The sequence below is a fragment of the Stomoxys calcitrans genome, chromosome 2, assembly GCF_963082655.1.
Source record: "Stomoxys calcitrans chromosome 2, idStoCalc2.1, whole genome shotgun sequence".
Taxonomy (NCBI): domain Eukaryota; kingdom Metazoa; phylum Arthropoda; class Insecta; order Diptera; family Muscidae; genus Stomoxys; species Stomoxys calcitrans.
The window spans coordinates 200,034,255-200,054,023 of NC_081553.1; the positions used below are offsets into that span (position 1 = coordinate 200,034,255).

The 19,769-nt window shown below is 40.4% G+C and overlaps 1 long non-coding RNA gene across 1 annotated transcript in view; it reads left to right on the forward strand.

Annotated features, from left to right (window-relative positions):
* Positions 1–19,769, forward strand: part of LOC106082844 (uncharacterized) — a 248,409-nt gene that overhangs the window by 166,239 nt on the left and 62,401 nt on the right. The window lies entirely within an intron of this gene.

Sequence of the window (19,769 nt, forward strand, 5' to 3'; positions counted from 1 at the left end):
AAAATCTATTATGCCAAGAGGTTAACACTGTAAAATGACCTCTACACATGATAAGCAGTAAAACCGGCCCCTACTGTTAACAATTTAGGATATGCCATTTTCAGAAGAATTAGAAAAAAAGTTTTCATAAAGCTTTATTTTTTGTTAAATCATCTATTAAAAGGACACTCCTCTCTTTGGGATATCTAATAACAGGATATACCACAGACACATGCACATCGTATCGGACAATTTCAAATTCAATGCCCTAACTACTATTCCAGAAAATCCATATGAATTGTAAAAGAAGTGTGTGGAAAAAAAAGAATATCACATTCAACAGCCTGAGCGAGTGGTGAGTAACTTCAAGCTATTTCTTATGCGCCATAGGACTGTGAGAAGAATTGCTCAAAAGTACGGTAATGACCTATAACCTTTGAGATAAAAAGGACACACCGAAACTAAATGAAAAAGCTTAATCATCAATCCTATATAGCAGAAGGCATCACATTCCCCCCCAAAAACTGACCAATGCGCTGACCAGTCCTGAAAAAGAATTCTATTTCGTTTGCTCCATAGAAATTGAAGTAAATAAACTGACCAACCAACCATTGAAGCAAAGCTATGCAGCAAACCATCCCTTTGTTGAATAAGGCTACATAATAAATCGCATACAAAAAGGAAGAGCAGCAAAAGCGGAAAAAAAACTTGTTATCCTTCGCAAAGGATCAGCAGACAAGCACAGTTGGACATTTCTTTTTAATTTTTCATACCATTTTACAACATACCTTATCCACATCCATAGCCCTTGCAGGAGTTTTCAATTTTCTTTTCTTTCAGCTAAACTCTAAACTAATCAAAGAAATATGAAGAGAGAGAGGGTTAAAGGCAACGAAATCCTTTGATTTCATTTCTCTTTCATGTTCTACGTATTTCAAATGAATTTATTAATTATAATTTATGAAAATAATCTGTTTGCTAAGCAAATACCGAACGCAATGTTTGTGTGAACCACTATACGTTGTTCATCAACTCGACCCCTAGGACTACTTTGCATGTTCGATTTTGTGTAATTTGAAGCTTAACGAAGGATATCAGGATTTCTTTGTGAGCAACAGAGTGCCAATCGCAAATAATGCTCATATCAATCATATTAATTTAATAATACAACTTGGAACTAATTTAAATATTTGCAGTTACTTAAATATTCTCAATTATCATCATGTCATTGGTTTGAATTGGTTCAAGAAAAAAGAATTGAGAATTCATAAATGCGCAAAAAGATTGTGATTCAACTTTTATTGAAGGGTGAAGTTAATGTACGTCTTGGCCTTAGTACGTCTTTTTGAGACGTAAGTCTCAGTGAGGGGTCGTTTGGCACTGACTCTTACTCAAAAAATGAGTGCCTATGATACTCGGCTGACGAGGTGAATTATTGGCGCCTTTAAATTACCAATGGCTAGGGGCGGCTGCTAGCAGGCGTCGGATCTTGAAGCAAGAGGCTCACCATATTGATAGATACATGTGCAATCCCACAAAAGCACCATGCGGTGCTGCGCCATTAACTTCACCTGGAAATCGAAAATAAATTCTCTGAGGATCAACGGAAGAGTAAAAACTGGTTCCCCCAACGTTGACTACCCACGCAATCTTCACCTGTAATGGGTACTTGCGGATGTATTAGAAAAGTACAAGTCAGATATTACTGACTTACAGGAAATGCGATGGATCGGGAGAGGCGACTTCAAAGTGTGACACACTATACTACAGCTTTCATAACATAAAGCATGTCTTTGTGGTTAGTCGGAGGCTTAAAACGCCTTGTCTCCAGGTTTACTTCAGAGGATGAGATGCTAACCACTATTCGCATAAAAGCTAAATTCTTCAACATCAGCCTTTTTTCCATCCATGCACCGACAGAAGACAAGGACGGGCAGACCAAGAATAGTTTCTACGGCGAGAGAGAGAGAGAGAGAGATAACGACCTCTGCCTCGCCAATGGTGTTAAAATCGATGTGAGAGATTTTAATGCGACGATAGGGAAAGAAAATAACTGTGATCCAACAGTCGAATATTTAGTTCCACAATTTAACGCCAGTTAATGGATTGAAACTAGTAGACTTCGCTTCAAAAAAGCACTCCTTGTCCGGGTGATATAACGGCGCAGTGGCAAACTATTGTCCACTCTATGACAAATGTCGGGTATCGTACGACCAAGAGTGTCAAAATGCTTCTGAAGTCGAAATTTTACAGAGCAACATTGCAATGCGCAAAATGAAAAAGAGATATCCTGAAAACAAGTAAAAGCGTGCTAAGTTCGGCCGGGCTGAATCCTATATACCCTCCACCATGGATGGAAGTGTTCTTTTCCCGGTATCTCTTTTTAGGCAAATATATTAAAAAAGGAAAGAATTGCTATGATATTGGAGCTATAATATCAAGTTATCGTCCGATTCGGCCCATAATTGAACTGAACGTTGGAGACCGTAGTAGAAGTCGTTGTGTAAAATTTCAGCCAATTCGAATAAAAATAGCTCCCTTAAAGAGCTCAAGAAGTAAAATAGGGAGATCGGTTTATATGGGAGCTGTATCAGGCTATAGACCGATACAAACCATAGTTAACACGTGTATTGAAGGTCATGAGGAAAGTCGTTGTACGAAAATTCAGCCAAATCGGATAAAAATTGCGCCCTCTAGAGGCTCAAGAAGTCAAGACCCCAGATCGGTTTCTATGACAGCTATATCAGGTTATGGACCGATTTGAACCATACTTAACACAGGTTTTGGAAATCATAACAAAACATCTTATACAAAATTTCAGCCAAAGCGGATATAGAATTGCGTCCTCTAGTGACTCAAGAAATCAAGATCTAAGATCGGTTTATATGGCAGCTATATCAAAACATGGACCGATATAGCCCATTTACAATCCCAACCGACCTACGCTTAGCTTTACTCCTTCCTTGAGTAACTATCGGGCACATCGCAAAAGTCTGGCGGATTGCAAGATACTGCCAATCTCTGGAGGGGAGGGGGGGTCATACGGTTGGACTGGGCTCAAGGTGCGTTCAAGCGGGGAAGGACGCAACTCAAAAAGTACTTCGACAGCAGCAGCTGGTGAAGCATCTAAGGAGGAGTCGTCGACACCGCAAGTGTCCAATAGCCTGGAAAAGAGTGATTCCCATGCTTTCTCACCTGCCCCTGGATGCGTACGGAAGTTCATCATGACAAGATCTAACCAATCTTGTGAGGATAAACTCCTGGCGGAATCAGAAGGCAAGGCTAACGCAACAGTGGTGAAAGTTCTGAATCCTGACAATGGTCCGGTTTCTACAGATAAATCTCCATCATTTTAAGGCCGCTTCGGCGGCACTAAAGGTCCTCCTCATGGTAGGGGGATTTGACGTGGTTCTTATACTGGAACCATGGGATTGTGGAGGAATGGTTCGTGGATTAAGAATTACGGGATTCAAACTGCTCAAGGATACGGGGATTGGGAGACACTGAGCCTGTATTCTAGCAAAGAATAGTCTAAATGTTTTCTTCTTCCGTCGCAAAGCTCGGAAGATTCAGTAGTAGCCAGTCTTATATATAAACTCCTGGCGGAATTAGAAGACGAGGATAACGCAACAGTGGTGGAAGTTCTAAATGTCCAGAAACCATTGTCCGGTTTCTACAGATAACTCTCCATCATTGTAAGGCCGCTTCGGCGGCACTAAAGGTCCTCCTGATGGTAGGGGGATTCGACGTGGTTCTTATACTGGGAGTGTGGATAAGAATTACGGGATTTAAACTACGATCTGGCGATTTGTAATAATAAACCGATCTTAATTACCAGAAAGAGGCATGAGGTACTAGATTTTACCTTTGTATCGGAAGATATATGCGCAAGAATATGCGACTTTCCTGTTGGATGATCACAGCTTCTCTGATCATCGTTATATTAGTTTCAGCCTTGAAGAAAATACTGCAGAAGTGATTCCTCGGATTAAAAGAAGAAAGTCGGCTGGGATAAATTTAGGCAAAAATAATGCACGTCTATCTCTTCTAGACCAGAAAAAAAGTGGAAACTGTGAAATTTATAGACATAATGGTCAAGCGTTTCACAAAGGCCCTGAATGACTCGTTTGAGTTAACGTGTCCTACTGCCAAGCCAAGGAGCAAACAGCAAGCGCCATGGTGGGCTCCAGAGCTGCTTGGTATAAGGAAGGACTGCAGAAGACTAACAGGGCGAAAGCCACAAAAGCAACACGGGATTTGGAAATCTATAAGACTGAACTAAGAAAATAAGCTGAGAAAGGCCCAGAAAGGTGGAATTCTGCAACTCCGTTGAGGATACATCTGAGGCCCCTAGGCCAAGGAAGATTCTGTCCCCGAGACCTATTACGGTGGGGTATTTTCAGAAGACAGAGAATGTATGGACAATGTCTAGAGAGAAAACACTAGAACGTTGGTACACATTTTCCTGGAAACTCTCCAACGGATAACGTGGCTCCATAAGAGGTTGTCACTTGTGTCTGAGCCGATAATCCTTTGGGCGATAAGAAGTTTCGATTCCTTTAAGTCGCCAGGTCCTGATGATGTATCACCGGTTGAATTACAAGCTGTGTCGGACAGACTGGTTCCTTGGCTTACCGAGAAATATTCTGTTTTTGTCAGCATGTCATACAATATATAACTGTGGGATGTACGAACACAAAGGTCATTTTTATTCCAAAAGCAGGAAAACCTTACCCACGAAGAAGCAAGATTTTCGTCCTATTGGTTTGTCATACTTAATGCTGCAGATTCCATAGAGCTAGAAACGTATCTAAGGGCAAAAATCCCTGGAGATCGCCTGACTCGGCATGCTATATGCATGCTGAAACAGTAAGGCAAGACCATTGAAGTAGCTGTTCACGACCTAGTCGCCAGCATAGAGGATTCCCTCACTGTCACGGAAAGTATTTCTGATAGTATTTCTGAACATTGAAGGAGCTTTCAATACTGTAAGACCGACGACAATCAAGTGGAAGCCATAACAAAACACTTCGTGCAAAATTCCAGCCAAATCGGATTACTAATTGAGGCTTCCAGGGGCTCGAGATGTCAAATTGGGAGATGGGTTTATGTTGGAACTATATCCAAATTTGAACCGATATGACCTATTTAGAATTCGAAATAACATTCATCAATAACAAGTCTCTGTGCAAAATTTCAAGCGGATATCTTCATTCGTTCGGTCGTCATTTCGACAGACGGAGGTACGGACATGGCTAGATCGGCTATACATTGCATACTCCCATCCAATGGTGGTGGGAATAAAATGTATCGAAATATAATCCGTTTTGAACCAAGCTCGTCATGGACCTCGAATGGTCTAATACGCTGTTTAAGAATGCATTCAGAAAGGGAGACAGCCATATTTTGGGGAAATCTATGACCCAAGTCTTTAAATCGGGCATTCGATATATATAGCAGATATATCAAAATTGACCATATTGAACACGGATGTCGAAGGGTCTGACACAGCAAACAAATTTCAACGAAATCGGGTAATAAATGCGCCTATTATGGGCCCATTAATAGGCAGCTATATCCAAATACATTTCGACCTGAACCATACTCGCTGCGAATATTAGAACTCACTGTGCCAAATTTCAAATAATAAATGTGGCTTTAATGTGCCTAAGACCATTAATCGGTAAAAATTTGTCAACGCCGATTATATGAAAAATCCGCAATTACTTTTTGGGCAACCCAATATATTGTGGCTATATAGCCCGTCTTCAAACATAACCTGCCTTTGAACAAAAAAAGAATCTGTGCCAGGTTTCAGCTTAATATCTTTCTTTTTAATGACTGTAGCGTGATAATAGACGTCAGAGGGACAGACATGACGAGATTGTCTTGAATTTTTACGCATATATATACTTAGTAGTATAAATTTGGTTTTTTGGATTAGCATTCCCTTCCTAATATATTTTCTAATAAACCACTTCACTTTGCTAAATAGCCTTTTCAACCAAATGTAAAAAATCAAAACGATTAACGCCTCAATTGGCATTTATCCCCATATAAAATGAGAATTCTATTAAATTCACCCCGCCAACACAAAAACCGAAGAAGAAGAACAATAACAACTTAAGCACGTTTAATGTGGGAAAATTGTCACTATGGTCGGACAATCGATGAATGGGTGTCAACACCACAAAAGCCACTTGTTCATCACACGCTTCAGTTGCCTTCAATGGTACAGACAGGCGGTAGCAGCAACACTCAACCTGATTACATGGGAAACGGAACGGCTTGTCGTACACCCACCCCAAGAAGAAAATAAATTTCAGCAGAACATATTTAAAAAAAAGCAAACGATTGTGTGAATTATGACACTTTCGAAATTAAATACATTATTCGCCAAAATCGGATGATGATGGGTATGTTGATGTGCCCTCAAAGCAAAGCGTGCATTTTTTAAAAGTTACAAAACAATATCGTTTACAATCGGATTGTAATGCTAATCGTTTATAGCCCAACACACTAAGGGAGAATGGCACAGACAAGGGAATATTTCAGACTACACAAAATGGAATGATAAAATTCCTGAAAAGCAGCTAAACTACGCAAAAAACCCATAGACAATAGCTGAACAATGAGAGCTGCGTGTAAAATGCGCACACGCAGCAGGATGCTTGAGATGTATGGGCTAAACAATAAAGTCCTGACACACTCAAACACACACACACAGCCTCTGTTTACAAAGCACAGCCTAGCCCACAGAATACAAAGGCAACACACACACACAATGGCCAACAAGATAATAATCCTTTCAATATGCCACTTAAGCCGATCATGCGTAGCCAAAAAGAGTTCATTCATAAAAATCTCTACTCCATCACTAAAAGGGAACTGGAGGAATTATCATCCTCATTACCATCATTTGTCGCAGTTGCCTGGCTACATGCCATATCTGTATTTCATTCTTACTGCAAGGATGCTACTGTGTGTGTTTTACCCTAATTTCTTAACATTTACCTGTAGGTTTTTTTTTCATCTTCTGTGCTCCTTTTGCGAAGTGTGTGAGTTGCTGGGCTGTTATTTAACCCATTTAAGGGTTTGATCTGATTTGTACATATATATGAAATTAGGGCAAAGGTTTTTGCCATCCTCATTTGTCCTCGGTGGTTTAAAGAATTAACAAGAAGTAGGCCTCTCTTCTCATCCAAGGATCACCTGAAGGGTTGAGTTCATGTTTCTTGCCTTTTTGTTAATCCTTTGGTGAGTTTGTTGCTCTATATCTTGATATGGGATGCTGTTGCTAGTTACATTTGACTTTTGCACTCATTGGTTGAGATTTTATATTTTGAAATTCCAGTTGCCGATCTTCAAAGGGCAAATGTAGATTATGATCACAGATTGGTTTGTGTCTTCTTATTTGGTTTGTGCCTAATTTGTCGATAGGTGTTGGCAATACACGTGCCAATTATCTGGAAAGTTATGGGTAAATGGAGTCTTGGCATTTTTAAGAATTGTTATAAAATAGATGAGGTTTTTTTGGAAAAAAAAAAATTTTGAAACTTAAAGTTTTGACTTAATTTTCAAGGGAAAACAAATTTATGAAAAACTAATTTTGACTAAATCCCTTAGGAGAAGCAAGTTTCGATCAAATTTCCCCTTGTCGAAGTAATTTTCTATGCAAATAAAAATTTGGCTCGATTTTTATAAAAAAATAAAGTTTTGCTTGGGTTTAGGTTTAGATTGGAGCTTAAAGTTTGGACTTAAATTTCAAGGGAAAAAAAATTTGTGAAAAACTAATTTTGACTAAAACCCTTAGGAAAAGCAAAATTCAATCAAATTTCCCCTTGAACAAAATATGTCGAAGTAATTTTCTATGCAAATAAATATTTGGCTCGATTTTTATAAAAATTTTGCTTGTGTTTAGGTTTAGATTGATTGCGTAGCCCAACATGAAAGGTGAGTTCACCCGCAGGCCAGTCTGGCCCATTGTGCAAAAAAACAATTGAAAGCGTGCTAAGATAGGTAGGGCAGAATCTAGGGAAACCACCACCAAAATGTCATCCCAATCCGACAAAAATTAGGGCTTGTAAGGGCTCAATTAGTCAAAGCGGGAGATCGGATTATATGAGAGCTATATCAGGTTATAGATCGATTTGAGCCGTACTCGGCACAGTTGTTGAAAGTCATAACAGAATACCCCATGCAAAATTTCAGCCAAATCGGGCAAAAATTGCGACTTATAAGGGCTTAAGAAGTCAAATCGGGAGACCGGTTTATATGGGAGCTATATCAGGTTATAGACCGATTTAGACCATACTGGCCACACGTTGTTGAAAGTCATAACAGAATACCCCATGCCAAATTTCAGCCAAATCGGGCAAAAATTGCGACTTGTATGGTCGGGAAAAAATTGCGGCTTATAAGGGCTTAAGAAGTCAAATCGGGAGATCGGTTTATATGGGAGAAATATCAGGTTATAGACCGATTTAGACCATACTGGCCACCAGTTGTTGAAAGTCATAACAGAATACCCCATGCAAAATTTCAACCCAATCGGACAAGAATTGTGGCTTCCAGGGGCTTTTGAAGTCAAATCGGGAGATCGGTTTATATGGGAGCTATATCAGGTTATAGACCGATTCGGACCGTACTCATCTCAGTTCTTGGATGTCATAACAGAACACTACATGCTCATTTTCAGCCAAATCGGGCAAAAATTGCGGCTTGTAAGGGCTCAAGAAATCAAAGCGGGAGATCGGTTTGTATGGGAGCTATATCAGGTTATAAACCGATTCGGACCGTACTCAACTCAGTTCTTGGATGTCATAACAGAACACTTTATGCAAAATTTCAGCCAAATCGGACAAAAATTGCCGCATGTAAGAGCTAAGGAGTCAAATCGGGAGATTGGTTTATATGGGAGCTATATCAGGTTATAGATCGATTTGAGCCGTACTCGGCACAGTTGTTGGAAGTCATAACACAACACTACATGCAAAATTTCAGCCAAATCGAACAAAAATTGCGGCTTGTAAGGGCTCAAGTAGTCAAATCGGCAGATCGGTTTATATGAGAGCTACATTAGGTTATAGACCGATTTGAACCATACTTAACACATTTGTTGAAAGTCATCACAGAACTCCACATGCAAAATTTCAGCTAAATCGGACAAAACTTGCGGCTTTCAGGGGCTCAAGAAGTCAAATCGAGAGATTGGTTTATATGGGAGCTATATCTAAATCTTAACCGATATGGTCCATTTGCAATCCCCAACGATCTACATAAGTTTTAAGTATCTGTGCAAATTTTCGAGCGGCTAACTTTACACGTTCGACCTCTATCGTGATTTTACCAGACGGATGGACGGACATGGCTAGATCGACTAAGAACATTGAGACCATCAAGAATATGTACACTTCATGGGGTCTTAGACGAATATTTCGAGGTGTTACAAACGCAATGACTAGATTATTTTACTCCCATCCTATGGTGGTGGGTATAATATAAAACGTGATAAGTTCTTACCTACTTAAATTGGCTATGACAGAACCCGAACGTAGAATAGCGTTCATGGCGCCTCGATCTGCTTTACTCATTCTAAAATCTCTTATAGCAAGTTTCATGGTGTCTTCCACCTCTTGATCTTTCCCTCATTCTAAAATCTCTTACACCAAGTTTCAAGGTGTCTCGCACATCTTGATCTTTCCATCGGGCTTGTAGTCTACCTGGTTTGCGTGTACCACCGTGTTTGCCTTCAAAAGACTACTTTGCTGGAGCTTCCTCATCTATTCTGACAACATGACCTAGCCAACGCAGCCGTTGTATTGTGATGCGTCTAACTATACTATCCTCGTCATACAGCTCGAGGCCCATATGACGCCTATATTCTCCATTAACGCAGACATATATTTTACGAAGAATCTTTCTCTCAAACACTCCAAGCACTGCCTCGTCTGCTTTCACAAGTACCCATGCTTCAGAACCATATAACAACACAGGTAGTATCAGCAATCCCATGACAGTCGACTGTACGCACCGGATTGACCCGATGTAGTTCTTCATCGGCAAGGGCTGCCCCCTAAATGTATAACACACTGCTACAACAACGGGCAGTATCAATGTCTTGCGTAGTGTAATCTTCGTCTGTCGAGAGGTGGCGTTGTTTCTTAACTGCTTACTTGTCCAAATTAGCATCTGTTTGCCAGTATTATTCTTCGCTTAATCTCAAAACTGGTGTCCTTCGTTTCGGTTATGGCGGTGCCGAGGTAGATAAAGTTACTGACTGTCTCAAAGTTGTGGTTTCCAACTTTCTCCATTTTCTTTATCTGCTCGGTTGTGCAAGGCTTTTTGGGAGTTGAAACCATCCATTTCGTCGTATCTCCATTTACTGCCAGACCCATTTTCACTGACTTTCTTTTGATTCTTTCAAAGGCTGCAGTTACTACTTTCTATGACCGACCTATGATATCGATGTCGTGGGCATAGGTGAGTAGCATATGTTCTCTTGTAATTAGTGTGCCATATCTATTCACATCTGCATCTCGTATAATCTTCTCCAGCAGGATATTAAAGGCTGTCTCCTTGTCTGAAACCTCGTTTGGTATTAAATGGTTCGGAGAGATTCTTGCCTATTCTTACTGAGGCACGTGTATCAGCAAGTGTAATCCTTCAGAGTCTGATTAATTTTGTAGGGATACCAAGCTCAGACACGGCTTAAAATACCTTTGAATGTAAAGGGGTATCGAAAGCGTCTTTGTAGTAAATAAAGAGATGGTAGGTGTTGATTTGTCCTTCTCGCGTCTTTTCCAGGATTTGGAGCAGTGTGAATATCTGGTCCAGGGTGGATTTACCAGGTCTAAAGCCACATTGATAGGGCCCAATTATCTCATTGACTTTTGGTTTTAATCTTTGACACAGTACGCTCGAGAGTATCATGTATGCGATGGGGAGGAGACTTATTCCTCTGTAGTTGGCACATTCCGTCTTGTCTTTCTTGTGTACGGGACATAGTATGCTGAGGTTCCAATCATCGGGTATATGTCCTTCTAGCCAGTTCGCAAAGACAAGCTGACGCATACGCCTTATCAGTGTATCGTTTTCGGCCTTAATAGTTCAGTGGGTAACCCGTCGGCTCCTGCTGCTTGGTTGTTTTTCAGTCGGGTCACTGCTACTTGGTCCTCATGCTGTCTAAGAGGTTAACATTCTGTACTAGGAGGTAAACATTCCATACGTACTACCTTGTTGTTCTTCAGTCGGGTCACTGCTACTTACACCTCATTCTGACTAGGAGGTAAATGTTCTATTCCATTATCAGGGATGGGCTCTGCAGGATCCTCTTCGCCACCATCGCCGGACACAAGAAGTTGGGTAAAATTTTCTTTCCATATCCTCACCACGCTATCTGCGTCTATAACCAGATTTGTTTCTTTCTCTCTACAGGAGGATATGCCTACATCAAAGCCATCAGTTTGATGTTTAATTCTATGGTAGATTTTTCGGACTTCATTCTGACTCCTGTGCATCTTAATTCGCTCACACTCACTTCTTTCCATTTCCCTTTTCTTTCTACGGAAGGAATAGACGAATAGACGTTTCACCTTCTCTCTTTCTTCCGATACCTCTGCTTCATCTGGCGTGTTGCTTTAGATTGCCGGGATGCTCTGTATGCCGCATTCTTGGCTTCAATAGCATCTAGATACTCTTGGTCGTACCTTGGGTTTCTTGGGGGAGTCTTCCGGTACCCAAGTACATATTTTACCGCATTTTCGATGGAGTGGGTAATGGTGTGCCACTGCGCCGTAATATCATTGAGATAACTATGAGCACCACACAGGCTGGAACTTCGAGCTCCGATCTGTGTGGTGTTCATTGTTACCACAAGAAGCTTAGTTGCGAGCTACCGGGCGCGTCTACAGGTTAAGGATAATGGAATGCTCTATATGGAGTAGCTGCATTTGCTGTCGCGGACGATCAGCAGTATCAAGCGGGGAGTTTCAGTGAGAGGCCGGGCGGCACCGGCTCTTGCATAAATACTGAGTGCCTATGATGCTCGATATGACAAGGCGAGTTATTGGCGCCTTTAAATAACCAATGGCCATCATGTTCCGGCGGCCATCGGTCCTTTGGACCGGAACGAGCTTGCTGCCCTAAAGGAGCTAGACGAGAATCGCCACCTCCGCATATAGACATGTGGCTACAACAACAACAATATAATCGGGAAAAGGAGTGCTTTCATCAAACAGTAGGATCAGTAGAGTGGAGTATGCCATTGCTGTCTGTTGTATTTGCAGCTTTTCAATGTCCAGCTTCCGTGCAGTGTCAGATCTTAGTTTTCTCGCCATGCTCAAACGGGTGCGAACCTCTGCTGCAACAGGTAATGATCCGAATCTCGTACATCTAACATGGTGGATGAATGCCTTCCATCTATTACAGCGCGATCAATTTGGATCCTTGTGTTTTGATCGGGTGACAGCCGAATGCATCTTTCGATGTTGGAATCGGGTGTTGCTAACTACCCTATTTTTGCCGCGGCGAAATCTATTAGCCTCAATCCATTATCGGACGTTATCTTGTGAAGGCAAAGCTTTCCGACTGTTGGACCAAAGATGTCTTCCTTACCTATCTTCGCCTTAAAATCTCCCAGGACGATTTTAATATCGTGGGCGGGGCAGCGCTCATATTTTCTCTCTAGGCGCTCGTAGAAAATATCCTTGGTCTGCTCGTCTTTGTCGTGATTAGTTCATCGGGGCCAAACCATGAGTAGCCGCCTCAATGGATACCGGTAAAATTTTACCCTTATTAACCCAGTTTGTGTTTGAATTACTTTGTAGCAATCAAATTGGGTATTGTTTGAGGCTTTTATGGCCCAAGAAGTCAAATCAGATGAAAATTTAGGCTCATAAAGTCTCAAAAACTCAAATACATGGATCAGTTTATATGGGGGTTATATCAGCTTATAGACCCATTCTTATCATGCTTTGGACGTATGTTGAAGATCCGAACGTGCCACATTTCAGCCAATTCCAAAAAAAGGGAGGCTTCTAAGGGCTCAAGGAGCCTAATACAGTGATCGTTTATATGGAGGCTATATCAGTTTATAGACCGATAACACAGGTCTTTGTACCGAATCTCAGCTAAATCGGATAAAAATTGAGTATTATAAGGGCTCAATAAGTCAAATCGGGGCATCGGCTTAAATGGGCACTAATCCATTATATCGACCAATTTAGATCCTACTTTGCAAGGATGTTGAAAGTCATAGGGCAAGTCTTTGTGCCAAATTTCAGTCAAATCGGATGAACATTGAGGCTTGTAGTGGCTGAAGAAATCAAAACCGGGAATCGGTTTATATGGGGGCTATATCCAAATCTGAACCGATATAGCCCATCTGTAATCCCCAACGACGTACACCTATAAAAAGTCCCTGTGTAACATTTTATGCGGATATCTTTATTCGTTCAACTACTATTTTGATTTCCACAGAGGGACGGACATGGCTGGATGGACTTAGAATGTCGTGATGTTCAAAAATATTTACTTTTTTTCGCAGATCAATATTTTGAGGCGTTGCAAACGGAATGACCAGATTAGTTACGCGCCATCCTAAGGGAGGGTGATAAAATGAAGTGTGAATGAAAAGGTAAAGAGAAAGTATGAAATATGCATATGAAACATAAGAGGAAAATGCAAAAAGAGAGTCTGGGGCAAGGGCCTGTTCGTCACGCCCACACATATGTGCATTAGAATGGGTCAACAGGTTTTTCGACAAATAGGTTGTCAAAATCGGAATGTACCACGAAAAATTTGCCCGAGAAAGTCCGTCCGTCCGTCAGGTTGTATCGTTAAAAACCGGAAGCTCGACTTAAATTTTAAGATTAATTGCGTCTAGCGGGATCTCTGTTTCAGGTTATTCTGTTGTATTTCCTGTGGATCTTAAGTATTCATCGCAGTATGCTGCCGTTTTCTTACGACATACTTCAAAGTTTGAATTCTTGCGATCTAGAAGCTGTTATTCTCATTTGATTTATTGGGTTGCCCAAAAAGTAATTGCGGATTTTTCATATAGTCGGCGTTGAGAAATTTTTTCACAGCTTGTGACTCTGTAATTGCATTCTTTCTTCTGTCAGTTATCAGCTGTTACTTTTAGCTTGCTTTAGAAAAAAAGTGTAAAAAAGTATATTTGATTAAAGTTCATTCTAAGTTTTATTAAAAATGCATTTACTTTCTTTTAAAAAATCCGCAATTACTTTTTGGGCAACCCAATAAATCAAATGAGAATAACAGCTTCTAGATCGCAAGAATTCAAACTTGAAAATTGGTTTACCCCCAGTCTGTGGTAGATACAATAATACATTTAAATACTGTTAATCTCTCCGATCCTTTAGGTCTTTCGTGGTCTGATTTCCCAGCGAACTGATCTTTCATTTCTTTAAAAGACCTTAAATTCGGAGCCATAATGCTATAGACATTGCCGGCACTTAAATTGAGCCTCTGACCTGGTTTAAATCACACTTACTTTGCTACCATTCTAAGGTAGGGTAATTCAAACAACATACCACAACGTAATTCTAATGAAAAATTATTAGAAATTCCCACCACATTTCTCAAAACAAAAGTTGCGCTGTGATTTGGTTTGTGTTGCGCTTACAATACCCCAAACCTAACAACGAAAATCTTTGATAAACGAGTTTCAAGCAAAACGCAAATGTGAAACCTTTTGCGTTTTTCATTTGAGATTTCCAACAAGCCTGATTACCATTCCCATCGTTCGCATCATGTTCCCCCATCATGCACCAAAACCATCAACAATAGATCCGCCGACACAGAGTCATCATCATCGTCATGATTCGCATATAAGGTTGGCCCGCCAGACGGCTAGTGGTTGTTGTTGGTGGTGCTAAACTATTAGAAACACATTAGAACCCACTCAAACGAACGACGAACTGTTTCCTTAATGCAGCACCAACAGGCAGCATAACATCCTAACACTTAAATGAAGTGCTGCAGAGCGAGGGACATCATCGGCGGTAGTTACCATAAGTTATGCAAGGAAGGAAACAAAGGCGGCCAAAGAACCAACAAAATCTATCTTAAAGATGTAAAACAAAAGATGTTTTTGTATTCGTAGCCAAAAGATGGATGCATGCAACTCTATCTTTGAATAGACTAATGCAGACTAGTTTTTACACTGCGAGAAATTTTTGGGGGGAAAATTGCGAAATTGAATGACAATGCTTATCCAATTTGGATGAAATTTTGTAAGAGAAGACTTCTGTTAAGACTTCTCATATAAAGGGTGATTATTTAAGAGCCATAGGAAAGTTTTTCAAAAAAGAATACATAAAATTTAGAAAAATGCATAAAAACTTTATTTAAATCGAGAGAACAGTCTATATAATTTAATGCTTAAAGACTATTTCATGCAAATGTTGACCGTGACTGCTCCTCGAAAAGTCTATCCGCTTAGTCCAATTTTGGCATACTCTTTCATTTTTCAACATTTCAGCGGGTGTCTCATGCAAAAAAGCTTCAATGTTGTCTTCCTTGTCTGTATAAACATGAGCTTTAAAGTCTAAAGGTGTTAAATCGCACGATCTAGGCGGCCAATTGACCGGTCCCGAACTTGAAATAAAATGTTCACCAAACTCGCCTCTCAATAAGTCCTTTGTTGCGCGTGCTGTGTGCCATGTGACACCGTCTTGTTGAAACCACATGTCATGCAAATCAAGCTCTTGCATTTTGGGCAAAAAAAAATTGGATATCATCTCACGATAGCGCTCACCATTCACAGTTACTTTACGATTCGCATCATCTTTGAAGAAGTACGATCCAATGATGCCACCAGCCTATAATCCGTATCAAACTGTGACTTTTTCTGGATGAATTGGTAGCATGTGAAATGGTTCTGGCTGATCTTCTATCCAAAATCGACAATTCAGCTTATTTACGTCTGTCGATTAAACTGACCATAGAATGGAAGAAGCGCTCGGCCGGACCGAATCGTCGCAACCCACCACCATGGAATCTGCTAAAAATTTATATAAGATAAATGTAGTCGAAGGGTAAATTTTAATCTACATCCCAATTTCTGTAAATGCTTCTCAACGCTAACCGTTATCTCTTCATAGTCAATACCAGAACTACTCTACTAACCTAGCTTTGTACCGAATAGGTTTGCCATTTGCGTATTCTTTGATGTGAAATACCTATAGTTTCTCATTATCGTGGAAGCAAGTACCAAACCCGATTTTCTTCTATTCAGTCAAGCTCGTCCTTTACAGTTCTCATTGACTACCAATTATTTTAAAGTAGAAATATACAGAGTGTTTCAACTAAATTTGAATTATATTTTGTCTTTAGAAATTCGAACCTGGGCACACGGAGCAGATGCACCGAACCATGTGTATACCAAGGGAGTAGTGTAATTATGTAGACAAAAAATCTGCCATTACACAAAAATACATGCAGTGGGAAAAGCACAGTTAATAGACAGCGTTGTCGAGCGTGATTAATGTGATGTTTTCGCAATAAATTCGGTGTAACTGTAGCATACGGCCCTTGAAGCCTTCACACCTGATATGGCTGATGAGTAATTCTAAACAAAATTACGAAACGCTTCCCATAGTGGTTGGTGTGTGTTGTGATCCGTAGTTATTACAGTTTGAACACATGTGCTCGAAATTTTATACGGATTGTTTAATACCTCACGTGAAAACATCCGCCGAGGTTCACCAAAATTCGTTCAGAATCGAATACAGCTCCCACATTGTACTTATATGGTAGGTGTAGGGTATTATATAGTCGGCACCGCCGGATTATGTCCTTCCTTACTTGTTTTGTTTTTAAAAAAATAAAATTTTTTAAAGTTTGAGAGAAAATTTCATTGAAATTAAGTCTCCAGAAAATTCTGTCATAAAAACAAATCGAAATGTTTTCAGAAACAAGTAAAAAGGCGTTAAGTTCGGCCGGGCCGAACTTTGGATACCCACCACCTCGGATATATATGTGAACCACCTTTCCTCAAAATCCGGTGCAAAATTCATACCTTATGCCCCGTAGCAGCTATATCAATATATGTTCCGATTTGGACCAGATACTAATAAATAAAAGTTATTGTTCAATTGTATATAACAAAATATTGGTCTTTTTAGTAGTTATATCTAAAACTAAATCAATCTGCACTATATACGACACGGATGTCGAAAAGCATAACATAAATCAGTGTATCAAATTTCAGTGCAATCGGATTAAAAATGCGCCTTTTATGGGGCCAAGACTTTAAATCGGTTTTAATGACAGCTATATGCAAATCTTGATCGATCTAGACCAGATTGCAGAAATATGTGGAGGGGCTTAACTTAACCCTTTTTCCCAAATTTCAAAAACATCGGACAATAAATACGCTTTTTAACCTAAACGCTCAAAACCTAAAACCGAAACATCGGTCTATATGGCAGCTATATCCAAATCTTGGCCGATCTGAGCCAAATTGAGGGAGGATGTTGAAGGGCCTAATACAACTCACTGTCCCAAATTTTCGCAAAATCGGATAATGAATGTGGTTTTTATGGGCCTTAGACCCTAAATCGGAGGATCGGTCTATATGGCAGCAATATCCAAATCTGGACTGATCTGAGCCATATTGACGGAGGATACCGAAGGGCCTAACACAACTTACTGTCTCAAATTTCAGCAAAATCGGATAATAAATGTGGCTTTTATGGGCCTAAGACCCTAAATCGGCGGATGCGTCTATATTACAGCTATATCCAAATCTGAACCGATCTGGGCCAATTTAACGAAGGATGTCGAAGGGCCTTACACAACTCACTGTCCCAAATTTCAGCAAAATCGGGTAATAAATGTAGCTTTTATAGGCCTAAGACCCTAAATCGGAGGATCGGTCTACGTGGCAGCTATATCCAAATCTGAACCGATCTGATCCATATTGACAGAAGATCTCAAAGGGCCTAAGACAACTCACCGTCCCAAATTTCAGCAAAATCGGATAATAAATGAGCCTTTTATTGGCCTAAGACCCTAAATCGGCGGATCGGTCTATATGGGGGCTATATTAAGATATAGTCCGATATAGCCCATCATCGAACTGAACTTGCTTATGGACAAAAAAAGAATCCGTGCAAAGTTTCAGCTCAATATCTCTATTTTTGAAGACTGTAGCGTGATTTCAACAGACAGACGGACGGACATGTCTAGATCGTCTTAGATTTTTCCGCTGATCAAGAATATATATACTTTATAAGGTCGGAAGTGGATATTTCGATGTGTTGCAAACGGAATTACAAAATGAATATACCCCCATCCGTCGGTGGTGGGTATAAAAATGTAAAAAATCTTAAAAAATTTTTTGGAAATTTTGTCTTTAGAAAAATAAATAAATAAGCAAATGTTGTCTCCAGAGACTATATTATTGAAATGTTCTCTTGAGAGAACGTTTAATTAAAATATTTGCTTTGAAAAGATTATTTCGGGGGCCCACCCCCCCTTGCTACGTCCCTGAGCTTAGGAATAAACCCATCTGCCGCTTATTCTTTTTGAGCCTTTAGAGGCCCTTCATGCTACGTCCCTGAGCTTAGGAATAAACCGATCTCCCGCTTATACCTTTGTGAGCCTTTAGAGGCCTGCCCCTTGCTACGTCCCTAAGCTCCAGTATAAACCGATCTCCTGCTTATACTTTTTGAGCCCTTAGATCCCTGCCCCTTGCTACATCCCTGAGCTCCAGTATAAACCGCTCTCCGGCTTATTCTTTTTGAGCCTTTAGAGGCCCTTCTTGCAACGTCCCTGAACTCCAGTATAAACCGATCGCTCGCTTATACTTTTTGAGCCTTTAGAGGCTCCCTTGCTACGTCCCTGAGCTCCAGTATAAACCAATCGCCTGCTTATACGTTTTGAGCCTTTAGAGTCTCCCCCCCCCTTGCTACGTCCCTGAGCTCCAGTATAGACCGATCTCCTGCTTATACTTTTTGAGCCCTTAGATCCCTGCCCCTTGCTACATCCCTGAGCTCCAGTATAAACCGCTCTCCGGCTTATTCTTTTTGAGCCTTTAGAGGCCCTTCTTGCAACGTCCCTGAACTCCAGTATAAACCGATCGCTCGCTTATACTTTTTGAGCCTTTAGAGGCTCCCTTGCTACGTCCCTGAGCTCCAGTATAAACCAATCGCCTGCTTATACGTTTTGAGACTTTAGAGTCTCCCCCCCCCTTGCTACGTCCCTGAGCTCCAGTATAGACCGATCGCCCGCTTGTACTTTTTGAGCCTTTAGGGATGTATGTATGTCCGTCTATCCGTCTGTTCTAATCACTCTAGAGCCTTCAAAAATTGAGATATTGAGCTGCAATTTGGCACAGATACGTGTTTTTGATGCACGCTGATTAAGTTCTTGAACGAGCCAAATCGGACCATATTTGGATATAGCTGCTATATAGACCGATTTTTCCAATAAAGGGTCTAATGCCCATTAAAACTTTATTTTTTATCCGATTTTGCTGAAATTTGAAACAGTGGGTTATTTTTAACCTACCAACATCTGACCTAAATATGTATTTGATCTGTCCATATTTAGATATAGCTGCCATATAGACCGATCTCCCGATAAAGGGTCTGAAGCCCATAAAAGCTTTATTTATTACCCGATTTCGATGAAATTTAAAACGGTGAGTTATTTTAAGCCTCTCGACATCTGACCTAAATATGGTTCAGATCGGATTATATTTAGATATAGCTGCCATATAGACCGATCTCCCGATAAGGGGTCTGAAGACCATATAAGCTTTA